Source organism: Antechinus flavipes, chromosome 4 (assembly GCF_016432865.1).
Source record: "Antechinus flavipes isolate AdamAnt ecotype Samford, QLD, Australia chromosome 4, AdamAnt_v2, whole genome shotgun sequence".
Classification (NCBI taxonomy): domain Eukaryota; kingdom Metazoa; phylum Chordata; class Mammalia; order Dasyuromorphia; family Dasyuridae; genus Antechinus; species Antechinus flavipes.
The window spans coordinates 343343410-343371282 of record NC_067401.1 but is presented as its reverse complement, the minus strand read 5'-3'; the positions used below and the strand labels follow the sequence as shown (position 1 = coordinate 343371282).

General features: G+C 33.5%; 1 protein-coding gene across 1 annotated transcript in view; it reads right to left on the bottom strand.

Annotated features, from left to right (window-relative positions):
- OPRM1 (opioid receptor mu 1) overlaps positions 1-9326 on the bottom strand; it is a 180327-nt gene extending 171001 nt beyond the window's left edge. Inside the window, exon 1 of the mRNA XM_051997981.1 lies at positions 8391-9326. The gene's annotated coding sequence lies outside the window, so the exon portion shown is untranslated. The remainder of the gene's footprint in view (positions 1-8390) is intronic.
- Between the last annotated feature and the right edge of the window lie 18547 nt (positions 9327-27873).

Here is a 27873-nt window from a genome sequence, read left to right as displayed (position 1 = left end):
GATTGTGTACTAATAGTTTGTAACTGTAAAAATCAGGAGACTTCATTCTGCCCTTGCCTGTAAATTTTGACAGCTTTCTTCTCTTTCAAAGTAGAGATCATGAGGCATAAAAACAAGTTGACAAATTGAAGCTGGTGTGCTGAAAAACATAGAGATGGAAGAGGCACTTGAAAAAATAATGCTGTAGTGATCATTCAAACACCCACAGGTCTTAATTATATAGTGTTTGATTGTCCAATTTGTGGATTATTCAGTCTTTAAAAATATCTTCTTTTCTCTCTTACAATCGATTTTGAGATCCATGGCAACCTTTGTGAGCATCTTTATTGAAGGCAGAAAAGGGAAATGGATGTATTCCTCAAACTGGATCATTTGCTATTTGTTAGCAGACAGCTATTGACTATAATGAGGTTTTTAGATTATCTGTGCTTGTCTTAGTCCCATTATTAGGGGCTGATCAACTTGGCTATACTTCGTGGAATTAAAAAAAATTCATGGAAATACATCAAATATCAAATATTTTAAGAAAACTTGAAAACACACCACAGTCCTTTCTTCTTTTTTCTATATTCCTTCTTTTTCTTTTTTCTCCTCTCTACTTCCATTTATCTGCAATGAAATTATTTATGGAGATGGGAGTAGTTAGGAAAATCAATGGCTAAACTCTCACTATTTTTCTTTTTATTCAATCATTCAAGCATTTTTGACCACTCTCCATGTAATAAACACCTTGCATTCCATATTGCAAGGATATTTTTTTGTCCAAGATCTTTAAATTTTTTAATAGGCTCCATGGGAAAAATATATGAAATACATAATCATAATATAAATTCAAAGAACATTCTTTTGGAATTAGTCTAGAAAGAGGAAAATATTTTTTGATAAGTAAAATGTAGTTGACATTTCTCATGACTACACAGCAAAGCCCATAAAATTCAGGGGAAGTACATTGAACTTCTGTTTAGAAAATTATTTAATATTCATTCATTTGTTGATTAAATACTTATTGTTCTCATACAAGTATGTACATATGGAGGCGATAGAAGGGAGACTACATAGTTGGTTGTTGAGCATTAATCTCCTATGTACATCTGTGTGTATTCTATTTTACACACATCTATAATGGAACAATGCTAGGCACATATATGTATATACACATACCTATGTATATATACCCAGATATGAGTTTGTTTCACTGGTATAAACAATTCCTCATATAAAAATGCATTCTAATGATGCACAGCAGCAACTATGCAACATTTAATCTTAAAGAGTTTATTTGAGTACTAAAGAGATTTGAGTACTAGGTTCAGACAGCCACAATATACTAGAGATATCGTTTTAATCCACAACTGGTGCTCTGTTTACTAAATCACATTGCCTCAGCACTTTTTATACAACCCTTTACAATGCTATATAATAAATCTCTGGTACAGACAAAATAAGTATTCATTTTGTGGATGGGCTAATTGATACTTCTAATATTTAGGCTATTCCTAGTGACATGGCTAATAAGATCCTTTGATTCTGTCCATTTCTTTTTCTTCTATACTATATAGCTTTGAAGTTACTGTTACATTATACATAGGAGTCCTAAGTCTATTGTTTAAGATTTGATCCATTTCACACAGACTTTGTCAAAGAATGAGTGTTAGCTCTTTGCATAGTTTTTCTGTCTCTGTCTCTAGTCTCTGTGCACTTAATATATCATAATGCTATGTTTATTTTGTTATGCTACATTACATCAATCATATCATTATATCATGTTATATTATGCTGTTATGTCATATCATGTCATGTTAGGTTTTATTGTATTATATATTATGTTATGTTTTGAGGTGTAGTTTTGAGGTATATTTTGAGGTTTGAGGTATTCAGAAAAGATTAGTGCTTCTACTATGGGTATTGGTTTCTATCACTGATCTTCACCTGATTCACCCAACTCTTTCCTATGACTCCAAGAAGCTGTCGCAGGCACAATGCCCATACCCTGGTGAATTATTTTGGCAGACAGGTTAAATCAGGTTGAGGGTAACTGAAGAGTCTTAAATTCTTTGGTGAGTTAAGGGAGGTATTTACCCCAAGCATGTGAAGATTTCTGCTGGTGGAATGGGTGGATGAGAATAACTTATTCCAATATCTATAAAGGCCACTGAAGCAGGCAGGCATGGTAGAAAACTTAAAGCTTGGTTGGAAATGTTTGGACTTGGTTGGACCATTATATACTGAGCTATCATCAGTCATCTTGACTTTATCTTCCCATTGAACTTTGATTACTCAGGAGGAGAAAGATTGAGGCTGACAACTTTGCACAACTCTGCCTTACTTATTAATTTATGCATGAATCAAAAAAAAATCTCCCATGCCATTTTACCTTTTTAAAAATCTATCTCAGCATTGGGTGGCAACAAGTAAGAAAGTGATGAAGCAGCAGTATATGGTGGATGTTATATTCACAATTTTGCACATGGAAGTTTTAGGTCATAAGGTTGTCTTCTCACTAGAAGTAGAAATCGGATTCAGTAGCTGCCTGGGTCTGAGCACTCTTAAGGACTGTTCACTTTTTGAAATGAGGAAGGAATAGAAAAGGAGCCCTAAGTTTTTATTTTTTCTCTGTTTTACCCAATTCTGGCCCGCGTACTATGCATGGCAGGTAGGGATCCCACACTGAGATTGAAACACATATACACATAAATATAAAAACTTCTGCAAAGATGATTCCACTCATTATTGATATAGGGAACATGGACACATTTCTGGACAGGATGAAATACAGTAGACCTGAGAGAGGAACAGTTCTTGTTGCAAGAGAACTCAAGTATAGAAGCCAAATAACAGGCTTGAGTGATGCAAGGCTGGCAAATAAAAGCTAGATTGCTGAAGTCAGAGCTGGGTACAGTATTTTCTAGAGTAGCTTCAGTGAAGGGGAGCATTGTAAAGCTAATGTACATTTTGCAGGAAAACTTAATTTGATCAACAAGCTTGTAGGCCCACCAAAAGAAGTGAAAAAACAAGTTCATGACAATGTGATCACCACTTTCAAGAATGTGTCACACCATCATCATCAGTCTTAGATTCCTGCTATGAGGAACTCTGAAGAACTTAAAGAAAAATTTCATGAAGACTTGGAGACCCTCATCATCAATGTGCCAAAAAAGGACAAACATGATTCTGGATGACTTTAATGTAAGTGTAGGTACACATTACCAGACATGTCAGAGAGTTCTTGGCAGTAATGTGTTTGAAAGAGCAATATCAATGATCACTTAGTATTACAAATCACCAACACAGTCTTTCACTTACCTAAATGAAGTTAAACTTCATGGATACTCTCTTGCAACAATATTGACATTTAATACATTATATCATTGTAAGGAAGAGACAGGGAGGTTGTGAGAGTGACAAAACTAATTAGTGGCTTAACTGACCACAAATTTATCCTCTTCAAACTATATGTTCACATTCAACAAAAGCAGCTGCCCTAAAGCAAGATAATTATTGGAAGACTTAATGTCCGATTAGAATGCTTCTTCAAGTTGAATAATTCACTGCTAATTTGGAGTGAAAACTGAGCCAACACATGGTTGGCAACAGAGATTTGGTGTATGGCACTGCATTTACTCACCTGGGAGGCAACATTCACAAACATCAAGATTGATTTAACAAAAACGATAGAGAAATTCAAAAGTTGCTAAATCAAAAGCAAGAATTCCATAGGGTTTACCAGTAAGATAGTTCATCTATCTCTAAAAAGGCAGCATTTAACTCCATCAGAAGTACAAATGAAACTTAGAGAAATGTAGGATTCCTGGCTCAGTAAGAAGGCAGATGAAATTCATTTTTACTCTTGTAGTAATAATACAAAGCACATTTATGATTTCCTGAAGGCTGTTTGTGAACCAAGCTCTATGGCACATCTCACCTCTTTAGTGTTGATGGAGCCACATTGATTGCATGATCTTGAAGAAATGAACTGAACACTTCCATAGTGTTCCTAACAGATCATCATCTATCCATGCTAAAGCTATTGACCATGTATTTTGGGTTGAATTCAATCCCTGTCTTGCTGAATTTCCAATTAAGAGGAAGTTTTAAATGCCATTAGGCCTAGTGCTGATTCCTGTGACAATTAAGAGTGTGTGTGGGTATATCTCTTACTTTTTGCTGGCAAAATTCTTTCCAAAGACCTAATTAATAGGCTGATTGTTCACCTGGAAGATGGTCATATATCTGAAAGCCAGTGTTTTTTCCAGAAATGGCCAAGGAATGGTTAATGTAATACTTGCTGCCTAACAATTCCACTAGAAATGCAAGGAACAGAAATGAGTTCTGTATACAATGTCCTTTGATCTGACCAAAGTCTTTAATATTGTTGATCATGAGGGCTTATGGAAAATTATGTCAAAATTTGATTGCCTAGAGAAGTTCATCAGCATTTTCTGTTAGTTTCATGATAGCATGTTTGCTTATTTCTGGGTAATGAAAGATGTTCTGGAACTTTCCTGGTCATCAGAGAAATGAAGCAAGTCTGTGTGCTTGCTCCCATGCTTTTTAGCATAATGTTTTCAGAACCACCACAGTAGTGGTAAATTATTTGGCTTGAAAAGGCTATAAGCAAAGACTAAAGTGAAGGGAGAGTGTTGTATGTTTTTTTTTTTTTTTTTTTTTTTGTTGTTGTTGTTGTTCACAGATGATTGTGCACTCAATGCAAGCTCTGAAGCAAAGATGCAACAAAATATGCCTCAATTCTTTTCTGCATGTGCTGATATTACTTTAAAAATTAGCACCAAGAAAACACAGGTTATACAGCAGCCAGCTTCACACCATCCATAAATAGAACTATTGATTATAGCTGATGGAGAAATTTTGAATATTGTGGATAAGTTCACCTACCTTGCCAGTATGAGGCTGATGCATGCTTTGCCAGAGTTAACCACATTTAGGAGGCAACAAAGGAAAGTGGGGGGAAGAAGAGCTATTAGACTGGCTATTGTGCTGATTTCATTGCTGTATGCCTGTGAAACATATACAGTCTATCAGGGTCATGCCAGAAAACTTTGTCATTTCCATTTGAATTATCTTAGGAAGATTCTGAATGTCACCTGGGTGCTGAGGTCCTTTCTTAAGCTAAACTACCAATCATTGAAATTCTGCTGCAGAAAGCCCAACTCATGGGTTAGCCACATTGTTTTATTGCCAAACATGTATTTGCCTGAAAGACTTATGACAACCTTTGCAAAGAAGTCACTCAACATGGTGGTTAGAAGAAGAGATTACAAAGATATTATTAAGGTCTCTCTAAAGAAGTTTGGAATTGTGTGACACAGAAGATGCTGGCAAAAAACTGCCCAACATGAAGTATCCACATTCAAGAAGGCACTGTGGTCTATGCCTTCTTGAATATGGATATGAGCAAATGTGGTTTATGAGCAAACAGTTTCATTAGCTTAAAGGAAACATGAAATGCATAAAATGATAGTTATCTCCACTCCAAATGTTCATATGGACTATTTGTCCTGCGGATAGAGCCTTCCATGCTCTTGTAGGTCTGATTAGCCACAGTCAGATATGTTGTATTTTGATTCCAACATAGTGATGTCATTTTAGTTCCCATTTAGAATGAAGGACAGTAACCAACCATATAGTGTATTATATTATGCTATAGATACATAGTGTTCCAGAAATCTTAGTGCTGGTTTAAACTATGTAACTTAAAGTTACTTAGCTTACATAAACTATTATTGCTTTAAAAAGAATTAATAATTTTGTGCATCCTGTATATAAATTATGAGCAAAATTAGAGCTGTATCTGCATCATAGTACACAGATTTAAAATCTCTTTGCCATTGTAGTAAAGTAGATTTTCTGGATGCTTTTTTTTTTTTTCAACTCTGCATGTCTATCTTTCTCACTCACACCCACCTCATCACAACTAATGTACTATTTCACCCACTCTGCTTTTGCTCTAGTGTCTGTGTTAGTAAACAGAACCATCATAAACTGATATATCATAGTCCTAGAAGAGACAGCACTTGAGAGAAGCAGAATAATAGAGGAGAGAGTCCTGGAGTTGGCATCAGAACCTGGATTTGATTCCCCTACTTCTTAGCTGTGTGATTCTGGGCAACTCATGTAACCTATCTGTAAAATAGAGATAGTGGTCTCACAATAAAGTGTTTTCAAATCTTAAAAAGCTACATAAATATGAATTGTTATTATTACTTATCACTCAGAAGATAAGTAGATATCACTATTTCATGAATACAAGTAATAATAAACTTAAAAGTTGTTTATTTAACAACAAATCTAGAAATGAAAGATTCAAACAATATGAGAAATTCCAGAAGAATTCAGAACTAGAACTAGGGATAGGCAATCTGATTAGGTCACAAGATGTAGAAGGGGAATTAAGAGGAATTAAATTTATTTTTTGTAAACAGTATTTTATTGTTTCTAATTGCATGTAAAGATAATTTTAACATTCATTTACAAAATTCTGAGTTCCAGATTTTCCCTCACTCATAACATTTAGCAATTTGATATAGATATATGCAATCATATAAACCATGTTTACATTTTAGTTATCTTGTAACAAAAGAAACAGACAAAAGAAAAAAAAAGGTTCTTAATATATTTTATTTTATATTAAACTTATCACTAATGAAAAAAAAAGTTAAAGGGGCTATTTATCCAATTGTATGGCAGCAAATTTTACTATCTAACCAAAACAAATATTTGCAAAAATATTCAGTTTCCCAGATTAACAGAAAAGGAAATAAATTACTTAAACAGTCCCATTTTAGAAAAAGAAATTGAATAAACCTTTAGTGAAATCCATATGAAAAAATCTCCAGAGCCAGATGGATTCACAAGTGAATTCTACCAAAACATTTAAAGAACATTTAATTCCAATACTATGTAAACTATTTGGGAAAATAGCTAAAGAAGGAATCCTGTCAAATTACTTTGGTAACACAAATACCTAAACCAGGAAGAGCCAAAACAGAGAAAGAAAACTGCAGACCAACCTCCCTAATGAATATTGATGCTAACATTTTAAATAAAATATTAGCAAAGAAATTACAGCAACTTATCAGCAGGGTAATGTACTATGACCAAGTGAGATTTACAACAGCAATGCAGGGCTATTTTAATATCAGGAAAACTATTAATATAATTGATCATATCAATAACAAAATTAACAGAAATCATATGATTATCTCAATAGATGCAGAAAGAGAAATGAAACCGAATGTAAATCAAAACATGCTATGCTCACTTCTTTTTTCTGTTTTTTTTCCTCCTAGATTTATTCTCTTTTGCTTTGATTTTTCCCTCCCTATATGGTTCATAAAGCAATGTGTATTAAAAATAAATAAATTTACAAAAAAAAGAGAGAAGTAGATTAGAAGGCAGACTGTAGATCAAATGAGTTGCCCAACTAATCCTTACATGCTCTTTCTTATTGATAGTTGCAACATGACCGCTGTGAAGATAAATTCTTTGTATCACTCAACTTTGTCTCATTAAACTTTTTCCAATTAGTAAATAATATCCTATTAAATTTTATATGTATAAGAGGATCAAAACAATTTTTCTTTTTGAATTGAGTGATGATTGTTAATCTTAATAATTTCACCAAATCTCACTTCAGAAAGACATAATCAGAATATTTGTCTAACAATGTCACATCAAATTAAATAACCTCATTTAGAAAAAGGGCCATTTTTCAGATTTCTCTTGGTTCTTTCATGGTACTTAGCTCAATGATTTGCATTAAGTATGTCACAATTATTAGGAATAACAAGGAATACAAATGTGGACTATTAAAATTATAATAAATTCATGGTATATTATGGAACTAAATGATATTAATATAATCACCATAGATACTATGCTTCATAGATATTTAGTCATGACAGCTTGTACATTGAATTGTGCTCTTAAAATCTTATATATATGGAGAATCTTTCTCAATTGGAATCATATTTTGACCAATTTGGGGGAGAGGCATTGTTTGAGCTCCCACCCAGTGTTTACTTTATTCTCAGAAAATAAATCAAACAATAAAAATCATCAAAAGAGTGAAATAGGGACTGCTAAGTGGCATAGTAGATAGAATACCAGCCCTGAATTCAGAAGGACCTGATTTCAAATCTGATTTCAGACACTTAACACTTCCTAGCTGTGTGACCCTGGGCAAGTCACTTAGCCCCAATTGCCTCAGCAAAAAAAAAAAAAAAAAAAAAAGAAAGAAATAACAACATGTAAAGTGGGGCTTGATTCTCATCCTCAAGTCAATTCTCCAAGTCCATCAACTTGTGAGGAAATGAATAAATATGTGGAAAATTCATTTCCTGAGTTTAAGAAGGTTTTGGATTCAATGTTACCTGTCATATCCCAGATGAGGAAATCTCTCTGGACTGAGTTCTCATGACTCTTATCTCTTAGAAATGATGATCTCTGAGTCTTAATGGATCCCAGCTCCTTGATCTGGTCCTTGAACTCACTTGATGTAGCTACTCATTCTTATATTTGCAGGCATCATCTGTTACATTTTTGCCATCTATTATTCTTCTCTACCTAAGCTGTCTGTCATCCTGACATTGCTCTCCACTAAAACTGCCTTATCTTTGTTTCTTACTATTGCCTAAGTTAATGATGCTTTAGGCCGTGGTTATTAGTCTTTTATTGAGTCAGACTGCTTAGGTCACATTCCTGAGGCATGACAAAATATTCTCAACTAATGGGCAGTTGACTTTTGAGTCCTGCCCTATTTTGCAGACAAAACCAAAAACTACTTAGATTCACCTAAGACTTCCAAAATTACCCTTCTTAATGAAGATTTCTAGCCCACAACTGAGTTAGGATGAGAACTTCCACTGATCTGAGGGAAAAAATAGAGGCACACTCACCTTTCCATTTTCCCTTTTAACTCCCATTATGACCCTGACACCTACTAACTTGTCATATCAAATGAACAAGTATTTAGTAATTATCTACACATGCTATGTACTATACTGATGATGATAAAAAGAAAAAGGAAAAAAAAAACTGTTCTCCTGAAACTTGCAGTCTAAGAGGGAGACAACATGCAAAGAAAACATGCTTATACAAAATATTTACAGAATATATAGGAACTTTCAGAGAATAGGCATTAAGATTAAGGAGAAATGGGAAAGATTTTTGCTGAAGAGAATTGGCTAATGCCTGAAGAAAACAGGGAGGTTTAGATGAAGAGGAAGAGAGTAAAAGGCATGGCAGATAGGTAGAAAAAAATCACTGTCAGAGAAAGATGTTTTATTCAAGGAAAGCAGACAGGCCAATGTCACTGGTTCATGGAATAAATATGGGATGTGGGGACATATAAGTCATAAAATACTTAAAAATGAAGTAGATTATGAAAGGAGTTTAAAATGCAAATAAAAGGATTTGTATTTGATTCTTGATGTAATGAACTATAGAAATTTCTTGAAAAATGGTTGATGTGGTGATATGGTCTACTATATCACTAGGCACCTGAGTGGCAGATGGACAAAAGTGGGAGGATATTTGAGTTATTACAATAGTCTAGACATGTGATCATGAGGACCACAGAGGAAAGAGAGAAGGATATGTATATAAGAGATGTTATGAAGGCAAAATGATTAAGACTTGACAACATGTTGGTTATCAGTAGTGAGAGAAAGTTGAGAGTAAGCTATGAGTCTTGGTACCTGGGAAGAAGTATCATGCTATGATACCCATAGGAAAGTCACAAAGTGGAGAGAATTTGGTATAAAAGATACAAAGTATTTGTACATGTTGAGTTTGAGATGTTTTCTAGATATGGATACTAAATATCTTGTAGGCAGTTGGGGAGGCAATACTGAAAGTCAGGAGAGAAGTTAGGACTGGGTAAATAGATTTGAGAATAATCAGCATAAGAACTAGGAGAACATTTGGTATTGGCTAAGAAATAGATTAGTTGATCAGTGGAATAGGTTAGGTTCACAAGACAAAATAGTCAACTATAGCAATCTAGTGTTTGACAAACCCCAAAATCCTAACTTTTGGGATAAGAATTCATTATTTGACAAAAACTGCTGGGATAACTGGAAACTAGTATGGCAGAAATTAGGCATGGACCCACACTTAACACCATATACCAAGATAAGATCAAAATGAGTCCATGATTTAAGCATAAAGAATGAGATTATAAATAGACTAGAAAAATATAGGATCGTTTATCTCTCAGACTTGTGGAGGAGGAAGAAATTTGTGACCAAAGATGAACTAGAGACCATTATTGAGCACAAAATAGAAAATTTTGATTACATCAAATTAAAAAGCCTTTGTACAAACAAAACTAATGCAAACGAGATTAGAAGGGAAGCAACAAACTGAGAAAACATCTTCACAGTTAAAAGTTCTGATAAAGGCTTCATTTCCAAAATATAAAGAGAATTGACTCTAATTTATAAGAAATCAAGCCATTCTCCAATTGATAAATGGCCAAAAGATATGAATAGACAATTTTCAGATGATGGAATTAAAACCATTTCCACTCATATGAAAGAGTATTCCAAATCACTATTGATCAGAGAAATGCAAATTAAGACAATTCTGAGATACCACTACACACCTGTCAGATTGGCTAAGATGACAGGAAAAAAATAATGATGAATGTTGGAGGGGATGTGGGAAACCTGGGACACTGATGCACTGTTGGTGGAGTTGTGAACGAATCCAACCATTCTGGAGAGCAATCTGGAATTATGCCCAAAAAGTTATCAAACTGTGCATACCTTTTGATCTAGCAGTGCTACTACTGGGCTTATACCCCAAAAAGCTACTAAAGAAGGGAAAAGGACCTATATGTGCCAAAATGTTTGTGGCAGCCCTGTTTGTAATTTGTAGTGGCTAGAAACTGGAAAATGAATGGATGCCCATCAATTGGAGAATGATTGGGTAAATTGTGGTATATGAATGTTATGGAATATTATTGTTCTGTAAGAAATGACCAGCAGGATGAATACAGAGAGGCTTGGAGAGACTTACATGAACTGATGCTGAGTGAAATAAGCAGAACCAGGAGATCATTCTATACTTCAACAACAATACTATATGAGGATGTATTCTGATGGAAGTGGATTTCTTTGACAAAGAGATCTAACTCAGTTTCAATTGATCAATGATGGACAGAAGCAGCTACACCCAAAGAAAGAACACTGGGAAATGAATATAAACTGTTTGCATTTTTGTTTTTCTTCCTGGGTTATTTCTACCTTCTGAATCCAATTCTCCCTGGGCAACAAGAGAACTGTTCAGTTCTGCACACATATATTGTATCTAGGATATATTGTGACATATTTAACATGTTTAGAACTGCTTGCCATCTGGGGGAGGGGGTGGACGGAGGGAGGGGAAAAATCAGAACAGAAGTGAGTGCAAGGGATAATGTTGTAAAAAATTACCCTGGCATGGGTTCTGTCAATAAAAAGTTATTAAAAAAAAGAAATTTGGAAAGAAGGTGAAAAAATTTAGGAGGCATCCACATAGCAGGAATCTATCTACTCAACATTTTCTTTATTTCCAACTTGCTTCCTTGGAGACTTTCAGGAATTTCTCCCTGGGTGGATTCTATGTGAAGGTTCTATGGAAGAATGTGGACAAAAATTGGAAAAGATGAAAATATAAGATTGTGGTCTGTATCCATGGAGAAAACAAACCCACATTGAAAAGTTCAAAGATTTATTAAAATATAAATTTTAAACATGTCAAAAAAGAACTAGGAGAACACTGTACATAGTAAAAGCAATAGCGATCCTTAGGAAGACAATTGATCCAAGACAATTCCAGAGAACTCATGAGCTAGAGACAGAATGCAGATCAAAGCATGCTATTTTCATTTCCTTCTTTTTTCATTTTTACATCTGTTTTCTTTCACAAAACAACTAAAATGGAAATATGTTTGTGTGATTGCACACTCATAAGCTATATCAAATTACTTATCTCAGGAAGGGAGAACAAAAGGAAATGAGAGAGAGAATTTGGCACTCAAAATTAAAAAAAATGAATTTTGAAAATTGTTTTTACATGCAATTGGGAAAAATAATATATTTTTAACAAAAAGAATCATCAACATAGAACTTATTATTAAATGTATGGAGTTTATGAGATTATGAAGAGTTGAATAAAATTTAATAGAGATGAGATGAGGCTCCTGAATAGAGTTCTGAATAACCATTATTAGCAAGTTTGATCTGTATGAAGATTCCGCCAAGAAAAACTGAAGACTAGTCAGACAGATAGAAGGAGAACCAGGAAAGACAAGATCACTTAAAACTATAAAAAAGGGAATGTATGAAAAAGAAGGTGATTGATAGTATCAAAGGCTGCTGAGAGCATGAGGATTGAGAAAGGGCCATTAGATTGAGCAATTAAGATATCATTGATAACTTAGAGTTTATTGAGGAATTACATCAGGTCATTATCAATAGCGGTTCAAAATAGGGTTGGAAATGTCCCAGGGCATTAGGCAGATATATGTAGCTAGAAAGGACATGCAGAGGAGACTAGCAAAAAGTGACCCAGTGAGTAGGCAGGACAATTGGATGGAATTGCAGGAGACCAGAGAGTATTCTTTGAGTGCACAGTTTGTTCTTAGGGATCAGGCACAAGCAAGGCTCTACTGTGAAATGTAGTTGCCAGAGAGGATAACTAGTATTTCTTTCTATAAATTTTCATAGATCTCACTGTGATAAGTTCAAGAAGGTCTTAGCAACACATAATCCAAAATGTAAGATGTGGATAAAGGCTGTGCCTTATCTCTGGAAATTGCAAGGCAGAGGGAAAGGTAAAAAAGATTTGGGTTATTTTAAAGTATTTGAACTAGCATGTCCAGAATTATTGAATTGATAGCAGGAAATACTGACTTGCTAAAAGGACAAGTTTAGCAAGAAGTAGTGTTGGCAATATCAAGCAGAAGCTTACACAGGGCAATTGTATGGAGAGAGGAATTGACTAATGGGAGCCAGTGGAACATTTGCTGAAAACCTTCTAACACATGATGTTACATAATATAGCAACGTTTTTGGAGCTATCCTTAAGTAGGAGTGATAAAAAGTCAATTGAAAATAATCCCCCAAGAAATAGTGAAATGAAAATAAACTTAATTTATAATTGCAAGCTGTTCCTTGGGTCCACATTTATATCTTAACTCATTCTAATAAAGAGATTCAAAAGCAAAATGAAAGTAGTTATTTGAGATGTCAACACATTAAGGCACAATCTTCACAATTATCTTTTCTAACCACAGATCCTTTCCTCTTTGATATAGTAGAATGGTTCTATATCCCGCCAAATGTATTTCTATTGTGACACATTTTTGATTCAGGAAAAGGCTTTTTCCATAGTAAGGCAAAAACTACTTCAATAGAAATTTTTTGTTTAATCAAAATGTGATGTTCTTTTAAAATGTTTTCTTTGTTTCATCATGTTTTGAATATGTTGTCCCATTAAGTTGGAGGACTTTAATACTAAATTGAACAGAATTGGCTTTTCCTGGAAAATGTAGAAACTAACAGTCCATAAGGTTGGTTTCTTTGTTTTTGATAGCAGCAGTTGGGAGAATGATTTGGATGAGAATTATTTGAGAGGTAAGAGGAAGATATTTTTTGGTCATAGCACTCTGAGGCAACAAGAAAGAAGATAGATCCCTTGTATCCATTATAATTGTTGCCTCAGAGTGCTATGAACAAAAACTATGTCATTCTTGTTGTTGAGAGACAGAAAGATTGCCTTAATCTCCAAAATCCCACAATTAAAAAGAAAATCTATTTTCTAGAAATGCTTCTTTCCCCACCATCCCCCTCAATACTTAATTCATGGTGATCAGTTTATTAGGTCAGCTCATTGACACCATGGTCTAGAAATGTAGTTTGGGAAAGTTGTACAAGAAAAACCAGAAAACAAAAAACGATTTATAGTTTTGTTTATGATTGGTCCTAGTAAGGGGAATAAGAAGTTATTTGTAATAAAGTGAATGAGTTGAGTTGGAGCTGAACTGAAAGTTTAGTCAGAACTCAAGCTGGAATTTCCCTTGAAAAGGATCCTTGAGGATTCTCTTCAAATCTGTGTAGTTCTTACTATCTACCCATTGCTTCTTTTTTGAGTTTTTATACATTTCTAGAAAGGCAGAGCTTTACTTTTGAATGGTGTAACAATATCATACCTTCATATATTGACTCCCACCTATCCCCATCCAAACATATCCAAATACCTTATGCCATCCCCACCCTTTTTCTATCTCAGTTTTGATAACAAGCCAATTCCTTGTGTTAGACAAGTTGTCCAACTTTATTTAAAAAAAATTTTTTTTTCTGAGGCAATTGGGGTTAAGTGACTTGCCCAGGATCACACAGCTAGAAAGTGTGAAGTGTCTGAGACCAAATTTGAACTCATGTCCTCCTGACTTCAGGACTGGTGCTCTATCTACCATGCCACCTAGCTGCCCCTCCAACTTTATTTGTTATGATTCTTTGTCAGTTGCCTTTAAAAATATAGGGGATAAAGTTTATTTCATGGATTGTGAAAAATTTCTCTGGATATTTTTGATATTTTCCCAGGTGAAGTAAGTCCACTCCATTCCTTAGACTGCTCTTGAGACTAACTTTAGAAATCTGATTAGTTATTGACTACTTTTTATCAGTGTAGCCCTATCATGAAACCATAGTTGTATATAGTTCCATTTATTTTTTTGTTCATGGAAGTTAGATATGACATAATTGTTAATTGAAAAAAAATCACAAATAATGAACTATGACACTGATATACAATTATATTTTTCCTCTCTGAGTATGATAGTTACAAATTATGCTGAAGACCATTTGATGTTCAGCTTTTCAAAATTGGAAAGATGACTTTTGTGGCCAGAAATATTTTATGCCACATGGTTTTTTTTTTTTTAATTAAAGCTTTTTATTTTTGAAACATATGCATGGATAATTTTTCAACATTGCTTGCAAAATCTTGTGTTTCAAAATTTCCCCTCCTTTCCCATCCCTCCCCTAGATGGCAAGTAATATAATATATGTAAAACATTTAAAAATATATGTTAAATCCAATATGTGCATACATTTAAAAAAACTTTATTTTTAAAATTAATGCTTTTTATTTACAAAACATGTAAATGGGTAATTTTGCAACATTGATCTTTGCAAAGCCTTCTGTTTCAAATTATCCTCTCCTTCCTCCCACCCCATCCCATAGAAGGCAGGTAGTCCAATACATGTTAAATATGTTAAAATACATGTTAAATCCAATATATGTATACATATTTATACAGTTATCTTGTTGCATGAGAAAAATTAGATCAAGAAAAGAAAAGAAAAAAAAAACCTGAGAAAGAAAACAAAATGCAAGCAAACAACAGAATGAGAATGCTATGTTATGGTCCACACTCAGCTCCTACGGTCCACTCTTTGGTTGTAGATTGCTCTCTTCACCACTGAACAATTGGAATTAGTTTGAATCATCTTATTGAGAGCCACATCCATCAGAATTGATGCAATTGTCAATGCTGAAAAATTACTCATGCATTTATCTTGTAAATAAAAAAAGAAAAGAAATGCAAAATATAGTCTTGTTGTTGCCATGTATAATGATCTCCTGCTTCTGCTCATTTCACTTAATATCAGTTCATGAAAGTCTCTCAAATCATCCTGCTCTGAAATCATCCTGCTAGTCATTTCTTACAGAATAATAATATTTCATAACATTCCTATGCCATAATTTATTCAGCCATCCTTCAATTGATGGGCATTCATTCAGTTTCCAGTTTCTGGACTACAAAAAAGGCTGCCACAAACATTTTTGTATATGTGGGTCCCTTTTCCTCCTTTAAGATGTCTTTGGAATATAATCCCAATAGAAACACTGCTGGCTCAAATAGTATGTATAGTTTGATAACTTTTTGAGTATAGTTCCAAATTGCTCTCCAGAATAGTTGGATTTGTTCACAATTCCACCAACAATGTATTAGTGTCCCTGTTTTTCCACATCAACATTCATCATTATTTTTTCCTGTCATCTTAGCCAATCTGACAGGTGTGTAGTGGTATCTCAGAGTTGTCTTAATTTGCATTTCTCTGATCAATGGTGATTTGGAACACCTTTTCATATGACTACAAGTAGTTTCAGTTTCTTAATCTGATAATTGTCCATATCTTTTGACTATTTATCAATTGTAAAATGGCTTGAATTCTTACAAAGTTGAGTTAATTCTCCATATATTTTGGAAATGAGGGCTTTATCAGAACCTTTGGATGTAAAAATGTTTTCCCAGTTTATTGATTCCCCTCTACTCTTGTCTGCATTACTTTTGTTTATATAAAAACTTTTTGACTTAATATAATCAAAATGATCTATTTTGTGATCAATAGTGATCTATAGTTCTTCTTTCATTACAAATTCTTTCCTCCTCCACAGATCTGAGAGGTAAAGTATCGTATATTTTTCTAATTTGTTTATAATATCATTCCTTATGTCTAGATCATGAACCCATTTCGACCTTATCTTGGTATACGGTGTTAGGTGTGGATCAATGCCTAGTTTCTACCATACTAGTTTCCAATTTTCCCAGCAGTTTTTGTCAAATAATGAATTCTTATCCAAAAGCTGGGGTCTTTGGGTTCTCAAACACTAGATTGCTACAATCATTGCCTATTTTGTTCTGTGATCCTAAGGGGATGAGGAGAAACTTGGTGTTGAAAAATTTTATGTTATGTTTTGAATATGTTGATTTGGATTTTACAATCTTGCAGAAAGTGAGATAAGACAGGCAAGAGGTTGAAAGAGAAGTCATACTTGAAGGAAATCTGATTGTGGATATATACTTAGAAGTTGAAACCATGACAATGAATGACAATGCCATAGGATAGTGCCTCAAAGGAACAAAAGACAAAGAACAAACTATGCGGAACACCCCCCATTAGAAAAAGGATGAATCTCTTTCCCATGCAGGTTTTGCTCCTACCCCTATTTCCACCATCCATTCTAGGGAACCCTCTTAATCTCAATCAAATTTGTGTCTAGAATTGGACTATGAAGTTCTCAGTTACTTTATGGCTCAAAAAAAAAAAAAAAGAAATTCTTTTCTGTTGAATTTTAAATAGGGTAGAACTATATAGTCTATTGGGTAAAATACAAGAATGATTTCTTACTTATCTTAGTATCAAGCAGAATTAGCAGATATGTAGCATCAAGAAGAGGTAACAGCATACTTAATATATTCTTGTGCAAATTTTTGTAGCTTTTGGTGGAAAACTATCTCTATCTCTAATCCATACTGAATAACTATCATAATTGAGATCTTGGTGAATCAAATGGGGATTTTATAAAGAAAAAAGTAGCAATGTAATTATTCAGTTAATTAGAAAATTTGACATAGCAAATTCAGAAAATATAATTATCATCATATGATACTTATATATCCACTGTACTAGCAAAATTATAATAAGCCTGGACTAACTGATATTAGTATTAAGGTTTGAAAAGAAAAAAAATACTCAAATAAGAGGCAGCTAAAATTCAATGTCCAGAGACCTTGAGTCCCCATTATGCTGCTTGTACATATAATGGACAGTTAAACATTGAATGGTGTTTATCCACTTCAATAAATCTGGATCTGAGACTATCTGAGCATGAGGGGAAAATGAGTTATGGTTTCTATGGGAACCTCTGCTTTGATTACTAATGCATTTCAAGTATTTCATTCTAATTCCCACAAATACAACTTGAATACAAAATGGAAAATGCCATTCATCTGGCAATTACTACATACAAATACAAGTAAAAGATTGAAGAAAGGAAAAAAAACCCTCAAAAATATTTAGAAAAAGAAATTTAGAAGAATACGAGCACTTTAGAGGCAGGAACTTCTTTGTCACTGTCTTCATAGCATTAGGGCCTTCACAGAGTTCCTGGAACACAGTAGATATTTAATAATACCAATAAAAGATTGACTATTTACTTATCCAAGTACAAATTGAATGCTTTTGATAGAATATAAACTCCCTGAGGTCAAAACTGTTAAATATCCTCAGGACTCAATACAATGCTTTGAGTGCACTAGGTATTTAATAATTCTATTTTCAATTAAATTCTAGGTTCTTTTAGACACTCTAGAGAGAAAAAAAAATTTCTGTAAGGCATTACGGTTTAAGAAAAAAGCTTTATAAATGTCTTTAAAAAGATGTTATAGAATGTTCCACCTACTAAAGATTCCAATTAATATAACTTACAAGATGCTCTACACCCCAATACCTTTATCAGGTGAGACACCTTTTGGTTGAATTACAGAATCAATCAAAGACATAAATTAGATGTGATTATTTGATTTGCAAGGAGTGAAATATGTTTGAGATATTGAGTGAAACAATATAGATAATCATGTAACATAAATTTGGATTAACTGAAGGAATTCAGTAGAAAATTCCAGAAATAATATTCTAGTATTGTTTTGGAAACCAAGTTTAGAAAATATCTTGAGAAAGCTAACTTTTTGTGTCTGTTCCAAAGAAGGAAATAAGGAGAAGGAAATAAACACTCAGTCCCCCTCTCTTTATTGATTAAAAACAAGGAATGCACACAGTAGAATCTGAAAGAGACTAGACACAGAAAGGAAAAGAAGCTTTAGGAAGCATGTTTTTTTTTTTTTTTCCTGTGGAAAGAAGTCCAATTTATAAACTTTATAAAGGGTCCAACCTTCATAGTCCAGGAGAAAGTTACATGTCAGATAAACTTCATGAATACACTACAAAGGGAAGGGAAATCATTCTGTTAATTATGAGCTATGTATTACCCTTTGGCTACATATGCTCTCTAAGTCTGTACTGTCTGTAAATGGATGCTGGGTGTATTTGGAAACATTGTGCCCTAGACTTGTAGACTTTCTGGAACAATTATCCATTTCAATTGTCTTTAGTAAATACCTATTTTTAAAAAAATGAAGAAATTGAAACTCACTAAAAGGAGCTTAGGATCACTCGAAAAAATAACTTTCATGGTTAGCTCTAGAACTTTGAGGAAAGAAGTGGTTGGCCACCTTCTTGCACTACTCTCTATCTATGAGAATTGGGAGTATGAGCTCAAAGGAGATTTTCAAGATTTTAATCTGATTCAGGCATTTGAATTTTAAAGGTCTTTGAAATTTTTATTCCCATTTCTTGTATTCCTACATTATTCCCATTCACACTCACAATTATGATTACTACCTGTATATTTCCCTCCATCCTAGTTTTTCTTTAAAAAGAAGTGATTTTGTAGTTTTCTTTGTGGGGGAAAGGGAACAATATTTCCTTACCATGATATCATTAGCCTTTGGTCAAAAGAGTTGACAAGATAGGATTCATTTGGTATGTCCCAGTTTTGATATACTTTAAAAAAATGTAGTCCAGATTGAGAGGTAGTGCCAGAGTGTTTAATATGTTTCATTAGCATTCATTACATAGAGAAACATATATTATTTTTCAAAATTCTGCTCTAGTAATGTTTATACTTACTTCATATCAAAATAAAGTAGGACCTTCAAAAATTTTTGTGAGTTAATAACTAATAAAAAAAAACTGCTGATGCACAGAATAAATTGAAGTTCTACACCTGGATTATGTGAAAATGTGTTATTGTAATTAAAATGCAAATGTGATTTCCACATTTAAGTTAAATATAATTTACTTTGTTTATCTGACAGGCATGAGGCAGAGACCACTGGATGATCAGAGTAGATGTGTCTCCCATGAAAAAGTTGAATTACAAGATTTAGGTTACAGAATGTTGCTTTGGATGTGCTATGAAGGCCAAGACAATTCATTTATTTCCTCCCTTTCTTATATAGAAGGCAAAACTGTTTTTATGTAGAATTGATTTACATAGAATTTATGAAAAATTTACATAGAATTATTGAAGTTACAGGTAGAATTATTTTAGAAATAACATTTCAATTTCCTCATTTTTTGTAGTAGAAAGCTGAATAAAGGAATTGATGATGTATGAATAAAAATTAAGTCAGCAATAACATATTAAGTGCTTGTCATATGCTAGCACATGACTCTAAGTGTTAGAGACAAAAAAAATGTTTCTGTCTCTAAGGACTTACATTCCAATTAGTTGACAAATCAATGACATAATGTCACAAAACTTAAAGTTCTCTCTAAATGTGACATTATTTATTAGTATTTATTAGATGCTTAATATGTGTCTGCCATTGAAGCACAGAAAAGGAAATAGTGGTCATATAAGTGGCAGAGCCAGCATATTAAGTCATATTCTGAAATCTAGCAATTTATTATTTTATCTTGTCTTTGAAGAAAATTCCCAAATAGGAGTTTCAAAAATGTGTTGAGCAATGGCGAAATTGTTGAAATCATAATACCTTTATTTCATGGACCACTTTGACAGTCTGGTGAAGCCTGTTCCCAGAATAATGTTTGTGAATGCATAAAATAAAACACCCAGGATCACAAAAGAAATAAATTGAATTACAGTTATCTATATCTATCTACATATCTGACATAGATTTATACATCTATCATCTATGTACCATTTAATCTATCTATATCTGACATCTAATGTATCAAGCCATTATTTAATTATCTAATCTATTATTTATCTATCCATCCTTTTCCCTCTCCTCTCCTCTCCTTTCTTTTCCTCTCCTCTCTTTTCTCCTCTCACTTTCTCTTTCTCTTCTCTTCTCTTTTCTTCTCTTCTCTTCTTTCTCTTCTCTTCTCTTCTCTTCTCTTCTCTTCTCTTCTCTTCTTTCTCTTCTCTTCTCTTCTCCTTTCTTCTCTTCTCTCCTTTTTCCTCTCCTTTCTTCTCCTCCCTCCTATTCTTTCCCCCCCCCTCTTTATCTCTTTCTCATTTTTCTCCATCTCTTTCTGTCTCCCTTTGTGTCTCTGTCTTTCTGAGTCTCTGTGTGTCTCTGCTTGCCTGTCTTTCTATCTGTCTCTCTCTGTGTGTCATTAAGTTTCCAGACCCTAAATTAATTACTTCTGACCCAAGTTGTCAATTTTGAAGGTAGTAACATTTTTGGATATAAAAATCCTGGCATAGATGTTAAAACAAAACAAGTCTATAATTGTATCTGAAATAGTGCCATGGGAACTGTTTCCCTGACCTTTTGGAATCTCCAGACTGCACACTGGATAATTACATTACTCCCTCCAAGGTACTTAAGTGTTGTGGTTTTTATAAGTCTCAAGCTTAAGCCAAGACAACACAGCTTTCCATAGGGGAGCATAAATTATCTTCCAATATATTAATGTCAATGATTGCCAGTCCCATCACTTTACTCCCCTTTTTAAAAATGACATTTTTCCCCTCCAGTTATATATCAATAAATTTTTTAGCATTCATTTTTACAAGTTTATGAGTTCCAATTTTTTCTCTTTCCCTTTTATCTTTTTCCTTCTTCTGAAGGCAATAGGCATTTTGATTTAGTTTAGAATGTGCTATTGTGTTAAAAAAAATTTCCATGTTAATCACAGTTGTAAAAGAAGAAACAGATAAGAAGAAAAAAATGTAAAAGAATAAAGTAAATGAAAATAACATGCTCCAATCTGAATTCAGAGTCCATCAGCTCTTTATCTGCATTTAAATGCAAGAAGAGCATTTTTCTTCATGAGTTCATTTGTGCTTAGCTCATTGTTGTTAAGAATAACTGAGTTAATCAGAGTTGATCATCATACAATGTTGCTGATAATGTGTACAATATTTTCCTTGCCTCATTTTCCTTTGTCCCAGTTCATACAAGTCTTTCCAGGTTTTTCTGAAATATACATGTTCATCATTTCTTATGGCACAGTAGTATTCCATCATATTCATATAACACTGTTTCTTCAGACATTCCTCAATTGATGGACATCCCCTCTATTTCCAATATTTTGCCACCACGAAAAGGGCTAGTATAAATATTTTTGCACATACAGCATCTTTGCCTTTTTTTCTTTTAAGATTTCTTTGGGATACAGATCTAGTAGTGGCATTGCTGGGTCAAAGAGTATGCACGATTTTGGTTTCCTTTTGAACATATTTCCAAATTACTCTCCAGAATGTTTGGATCAGTTTACAACTCTACCAACAGTATGGTGGTGAACCCATATCCTCTCCAACATTTGTCACTTTTCTTTTTTGTTATATTAGTCAATCTGATAGTATAACATGGTACTACAGAGTTGTTTTAATTTGCATTTCTCTAATTAAAAGTGATTTGGAGCACTTCTTCATATGCCTACAGATGGCTTTAATTTCTTTATCTGGTAACTGCCTATTTGTATTTTTTGATCATTTGTCAACTGGAGAACAGCTTGTATCCTTATAAATTTGAATCACTTTTCAATATATTTGAAAAATAAGGCCTTGGAGATTCTTGTAAAGATTGTTTTCCACCTTTCTGCTTCCCTTTAATCTAGGTTGTATTGGTTTATTTTGTAAAAATGCCTTTTATTTTAATATAATCTAAATTATCTATTTTGCATTTTGTAATGCTTTCTATCTCTTGTTTGTTCATTACTTTTTCCTTTTCCATAGAAAGACAATTCCTTCCTCTTCTAATTTGTTTATGGTGTCTAATATTCTATTTACCCCCTTAATTTCTTTCTTTCTTTTTTTTTTTTTTTTTTTTGTTTGTTTATTTTTTGGTTGGATTTCCCAAGTTCTGAGAGAGGACATTTGAGGTCTTTCACTAGAATAGTTTTGCTGTCTATTTCTTTCCTGTAACTCACTTAACTTCTTTTAAAAAAGAATCTGCATGCTATATCACTTGGTATATATATATATATATGTTTAGTATTGATATTGCTTCATTGTCTATGTTATCTTTTAGCAAGATACTGTTTCCTTCCTCAGTTGTCTTAATTAGGTATGTTTTTGCTTTTATTTTGTTGGAAATTAAGATTACTAATCCTACTTTTTTTTGCTTCAGCTAAAGCATAAAAGATTATACTCTTACCCCTCATCTTTACTCTGTGTATGTCTCTTTTGCTTCAAGTGTGTTTCTTGTAAACAACATATTGCAGTTTTCTGGTTTTTAATTCAGTCTGCTAACTGCTTCTGTTTTATGGGAGAGTTCATCTATTCACATTCACAATTATGATTACTACCTGCATATTTCCCTCCATCCTAGTCTTTCTCTAGTTGTTCTTTCTCTCTTTTCACCCTTTCCCTCTTTACAGTGTTTTGCTTCTGTCTACCACCTCCCCTAATTTGCTCTCTCTTCTGTCAGTTCCCACCTTTATTTAATCTCCTTCCCTACTTCTTCTCTGTTATGTAAAATAGATTTCTACATTGAACTGATTGTGTATATTCCCTTTTTGATCCAATACTAAGAAAAAGCCTATCCTCTTTTTTTCCCTCCACTGCAATAGACCTTCTACACTTTTTCATGTGAAATAATTTATGCTATTCTGCCTTTTCTTTCCTTCTACACAGTATGCTCCTCTTTCTCATCCTTTAAATTTATTTAATTCTCTCAAATTCATCTGAAATCCATACCATTTATCTGTGTATATTCCTTCTAGCTGTATTATTAGTGATATGATTTTTAAGAATTATAAGTATGATCTTCCTACATTAAAATATAAAGATTAAAAAAAATAAAAGATATAAATAAGATAAAAAATTAAGATATAAATAAGATAAATAAGAAAAAATTCTGTTGGTTCCTTTATGGCTTATTTCCCTCTTAACTGTTTATGCTTGTCTTAAGTCTTGACATTGGAAATCAAATTTCTGGTTTAGTGTTTTGGTCTTTTCTTCAAAAGCCTATTTCATTGAATGATCATTTCCCTCTTGATGTATTATGCTTAATTTTGCTGGATAATCGATTTTTATTTGTAGTTCTAGTACTTTTGCCTTCTGAAATAGCATGTTCCATGATTTCTGAATGTTTATAGTTGAAGCTGTCAAATCCCATGTAGTTCTGATTGTGACTCCCTGATATTTGCATTGTTTCGTTCTGGCCACTTATAATATTTTTCCCTTGACCTGATAATTCTGAAATTTGGCTATAATGTTTGTTGGAGTTTTTATTTTGGGATTTCTTTATTGATGTGATCAAGTGGATTCTTTCAACAATGTTTGAATAAGATATATACACATATACATATAGACATACACATATATTGTGTGTGTATGTACATTCACATACATACACCATGTGCATACATACATATATGAATATCATGTGCATACATATATATATATATCAAAGTATCATATTATCCTCATCTTCAATCTATCATACAGCAGAAGGAAGACACTAGAATTGAGGGGTGTCTGGAAAGCCTTATTATAGAAAGATGAATTTCAGTAGGGACATAAAAGAATCCCAAGCCTATATCCTTCTAATTCTGTAGCAGAATAATGTGAGTGTATTGACCATGGAAAACAGGAAGTTATTCCTTATAATATGTAGAAGCAGTCATTGGGCCTTGAAAGTGCCATTTTTCTCTAATTTAGTGTCCCTTCCTAGGAAATATAGGATTATAGATGCATAGATCCAGAGATGGAAGAGATCTCAGAGGCCATTTAGTATACCACCTTCATTTTATAAATAAAAGCTAATGTTCAAGGCAGGATAAGCCTTAAAAATTATTTCTGCATGCCAGAGGAATTAATTTCATCATCCCTACACTTGAGCAGAGTTTACCTTAAAATTCACTCTTCTCTTGGATTATGGAATTTCTTTCAAACTCTCTACATTCTTGTTTCCAGAGAATGAACATAAAAATGATTGCATCTTAATTTACTTGTTTCCATCCCCTTTATACTTGGTACCATTTATACTCATCACAGTCATTTTTCTTGAGATGACAGTCTCTCTCAGGGCACTCATTGGAACAATATGATAAACTTTCTATTGAATATTTAACTTCAAATCATTAAGTTCAGCCCATAATCATTTGTAACCTCAATTAAAAACAAAAATCACTTCTCTAAATGAGGAATATCCTTTCATCCTAATCTATATGCATAAGACTTATGTAAAAATAAAACCCACAGGTAGGTATAAATTGATTCTCACTTCTATCTCACTTAGTAGCTAAGGAAACATATCATTCGGAACAAAAGTTAACATTACTTAAGCTTAAAGGGAGACAAGGAATCTGTAGAGGGTAAATAGTAGAGAATAATTTAGCTCTTACTTTGAGGAAAAAAATGGAGATTTCTTCACTGTTTCTCTTCAAACAATACAGATTTCATCCAAATCATAGTTTACACTTGGATTAATTACCCTCTACTCTTGATCAGTAACCATTCAGTTTCTCACTCTGGCTTGACATCTGTTTCCATACTTTATAAAACTCTATCAAATCTGCCTGTGATGGATTCCTTTTCCTTCTGGTCACCATTCTATTTACTAAAAATTAAGATTAGAGCTGGATTTAGGAAGTTGGAGTAACTGATTTTCCCATAGATCAGCTTCCATTTATCAAATTTTTCTTTTTTTTAAAGCATTTTATTTTCAAAACGTATGCACAGATAATTTTTCAACATTGACCCATGCCTAGACTTGCGCATGCCCCTCTTTCTCTCCACTCCCTCCCTTAGATGGTATGTTATAAATGTTAAAATATATGTTAAATCCAATATGTGTGAACATATTTATACAATTCTGTTGCTGCACAAGGAAAATCAGATTAAAAAGAAAAAAATGAGTAAGAAAACAAAATGCAAGTGAACAAAAACAAAAAGGGTGAGAATGTTATGTTGTGATCCACATTCAGACCCCATAGTCCACTAAGCAATTTAGAAGAACGTAGGATAGTTTACCTCTCAGATCTCTAAAGAAGGAAGGACTTTGTGTACAAAGAAGAAAATTGTTGGGGATGATTTTCTGTAATCTCTTTGCTAATATTTTATTTCAGATTTTTGCATCAATATTCATTAGGGAGATTGGTCTATAATTTTCTGAGTACAGGCTAGCTCCCTAAAGGCTTCAGGGTCAGCCAGAGTCAGGATAAATCAAAGTCCTTGTCCTTAGGGGAAGAAGTAAAGGAGGCAGACAAACTGCTATGAGGCTTGTCAAAGATGTCTCCTAGATCCTGGAGTCCAGAGTCACCAGCCTCTCTCCTCCTCCTCCTAACACCAAGTCACTCTGCCCTATCTCCCTCCACCCTCCAATCCTTGCCTATGATTATCTTAACACCAAACATTCAACAAGTACCAATAGTGAGAAGAGCCATTTATCCAAATATATGCTAATAGAGTTATTGTCTCTCATTGAATAGATAATTAGCCTTAAGTGCTTGGTTGTCTGATTCAAGTCTACCTTTTTGGAGTTTCAGCCCTCTACAACTTTCTTTCTTTGTTTTCATCCTACCTGGTTTAGGTATCAGTACCATGTCTGTGACATAAAAGGAATTAGGTAGGAGTCCTTCATTCCCCTTTTTTCAAATAGTTTATATAATATTGGAATTAATTGTTCTTTAAATGTTTGATAGAATTCACATGTAAATCCATCTTGTCCTGGGGATTTTTTCTTAGGGAGTTGATTAATAGCTTGTTCTATTTCTTTTTCTGAAATGGTACTATTTAAGTAATTTATTTCCTCTTCTGTTAATCTGGGCAATCTATATTTTTGTAGGTCTTCTGCCATTTCACTTAGGTTGTCAAATTTATTGGCATAAAGTTAGGCAAATTAACTCCTGATAATTGCTTTAGTTTCCTCTTCATTGGTGGAAAGTTCTCCTTTTTCATTTTTGAAACTAACAATTTGATTTTCCTCTTTCCTTTTTCTAATCAAATTTACTAAAGATTTATCTATTTTGTTTTTTTTTTTCATAAACCAACTCAGTTTTATTTATTAATTCAATAGGTTTTTAGTTTAAATTTTATTGATCTCTCCTTTTATTTTTAGAATTATTTAGTATTTGATGGGGTTTTAAAATTTGTTCTTTTTCTAGCTTTTTTAGTTGCAAGTCCAAATTATTGACCTTCTCTTTTTCTATTTTATGGAAGTAAGCATCTAGAAATATAAAATTTCCCCTTCTTACCACTTTGGCTGCATCCTACAAATTTTGGTATTTTCTCTCATTATTGTCATTCTCTTGGATGAAATTATTGATTGTGTCTATGATTTGCCATTTCACTCATTCATTCTTTAGAATGAGATTATTTAGTTTCCAACTTTGTTGGGTTCTTTTTCTTTATAATATAATGGCTCTCTCTGGGAGAGAGCAGGTTTCTCGGGGAGGTTTTCTGGAGGAAGTCTTAGTATCAGTTAAAAGTAAATAATCATCCCAAATGCAGCCAGCTGGCAAAAATGCAAATGTTTATTTTCTCCTTCCAAAATACCCCGGTTAGTTGAGGCCTATTTCTCTGCTTGGTTCTAAGAGCTCCTTCCAAATGTCTCCAAATCCAACGGTTTGTCTTTCAGCCTTTTCGTTCCAAGAGCTCCCTCCGAATGTCTCCAAATCCAAAGGTTTGTCCTTCAGTCCAGCCAGCACAAAGGTGAATCTGTCTTGCCTCTGAGAGAGGGCTTCTGGCTCTCAATCTCCCAATGCTCCTTTCCGACCCTAGTCAATGTTCCGAAGTAAAATTCCTCACTCAAAGGGGGCTTCTGGCTGAACTCACGACTCTCCCCTCTCAATCTAAATTTAGCTGAATTCCTGACTGAGTCTGCTTCTTATATATCATCTCCCAAAGGTTGACTCCTCCTTTTGGAGGCACACCTAAGGGAGGTGTGAATTCACAAAGTACAACGTTTGCTTTGTGAATCTCCCATACTTGTGAACTCTAATGAGTACTGGTATGAACACAAGCATTGTAGCAATTAATTCTACTTAATACCTTGTTTTAGGTTCTGGCCCAAAACATCTCCTTGTAAGATCA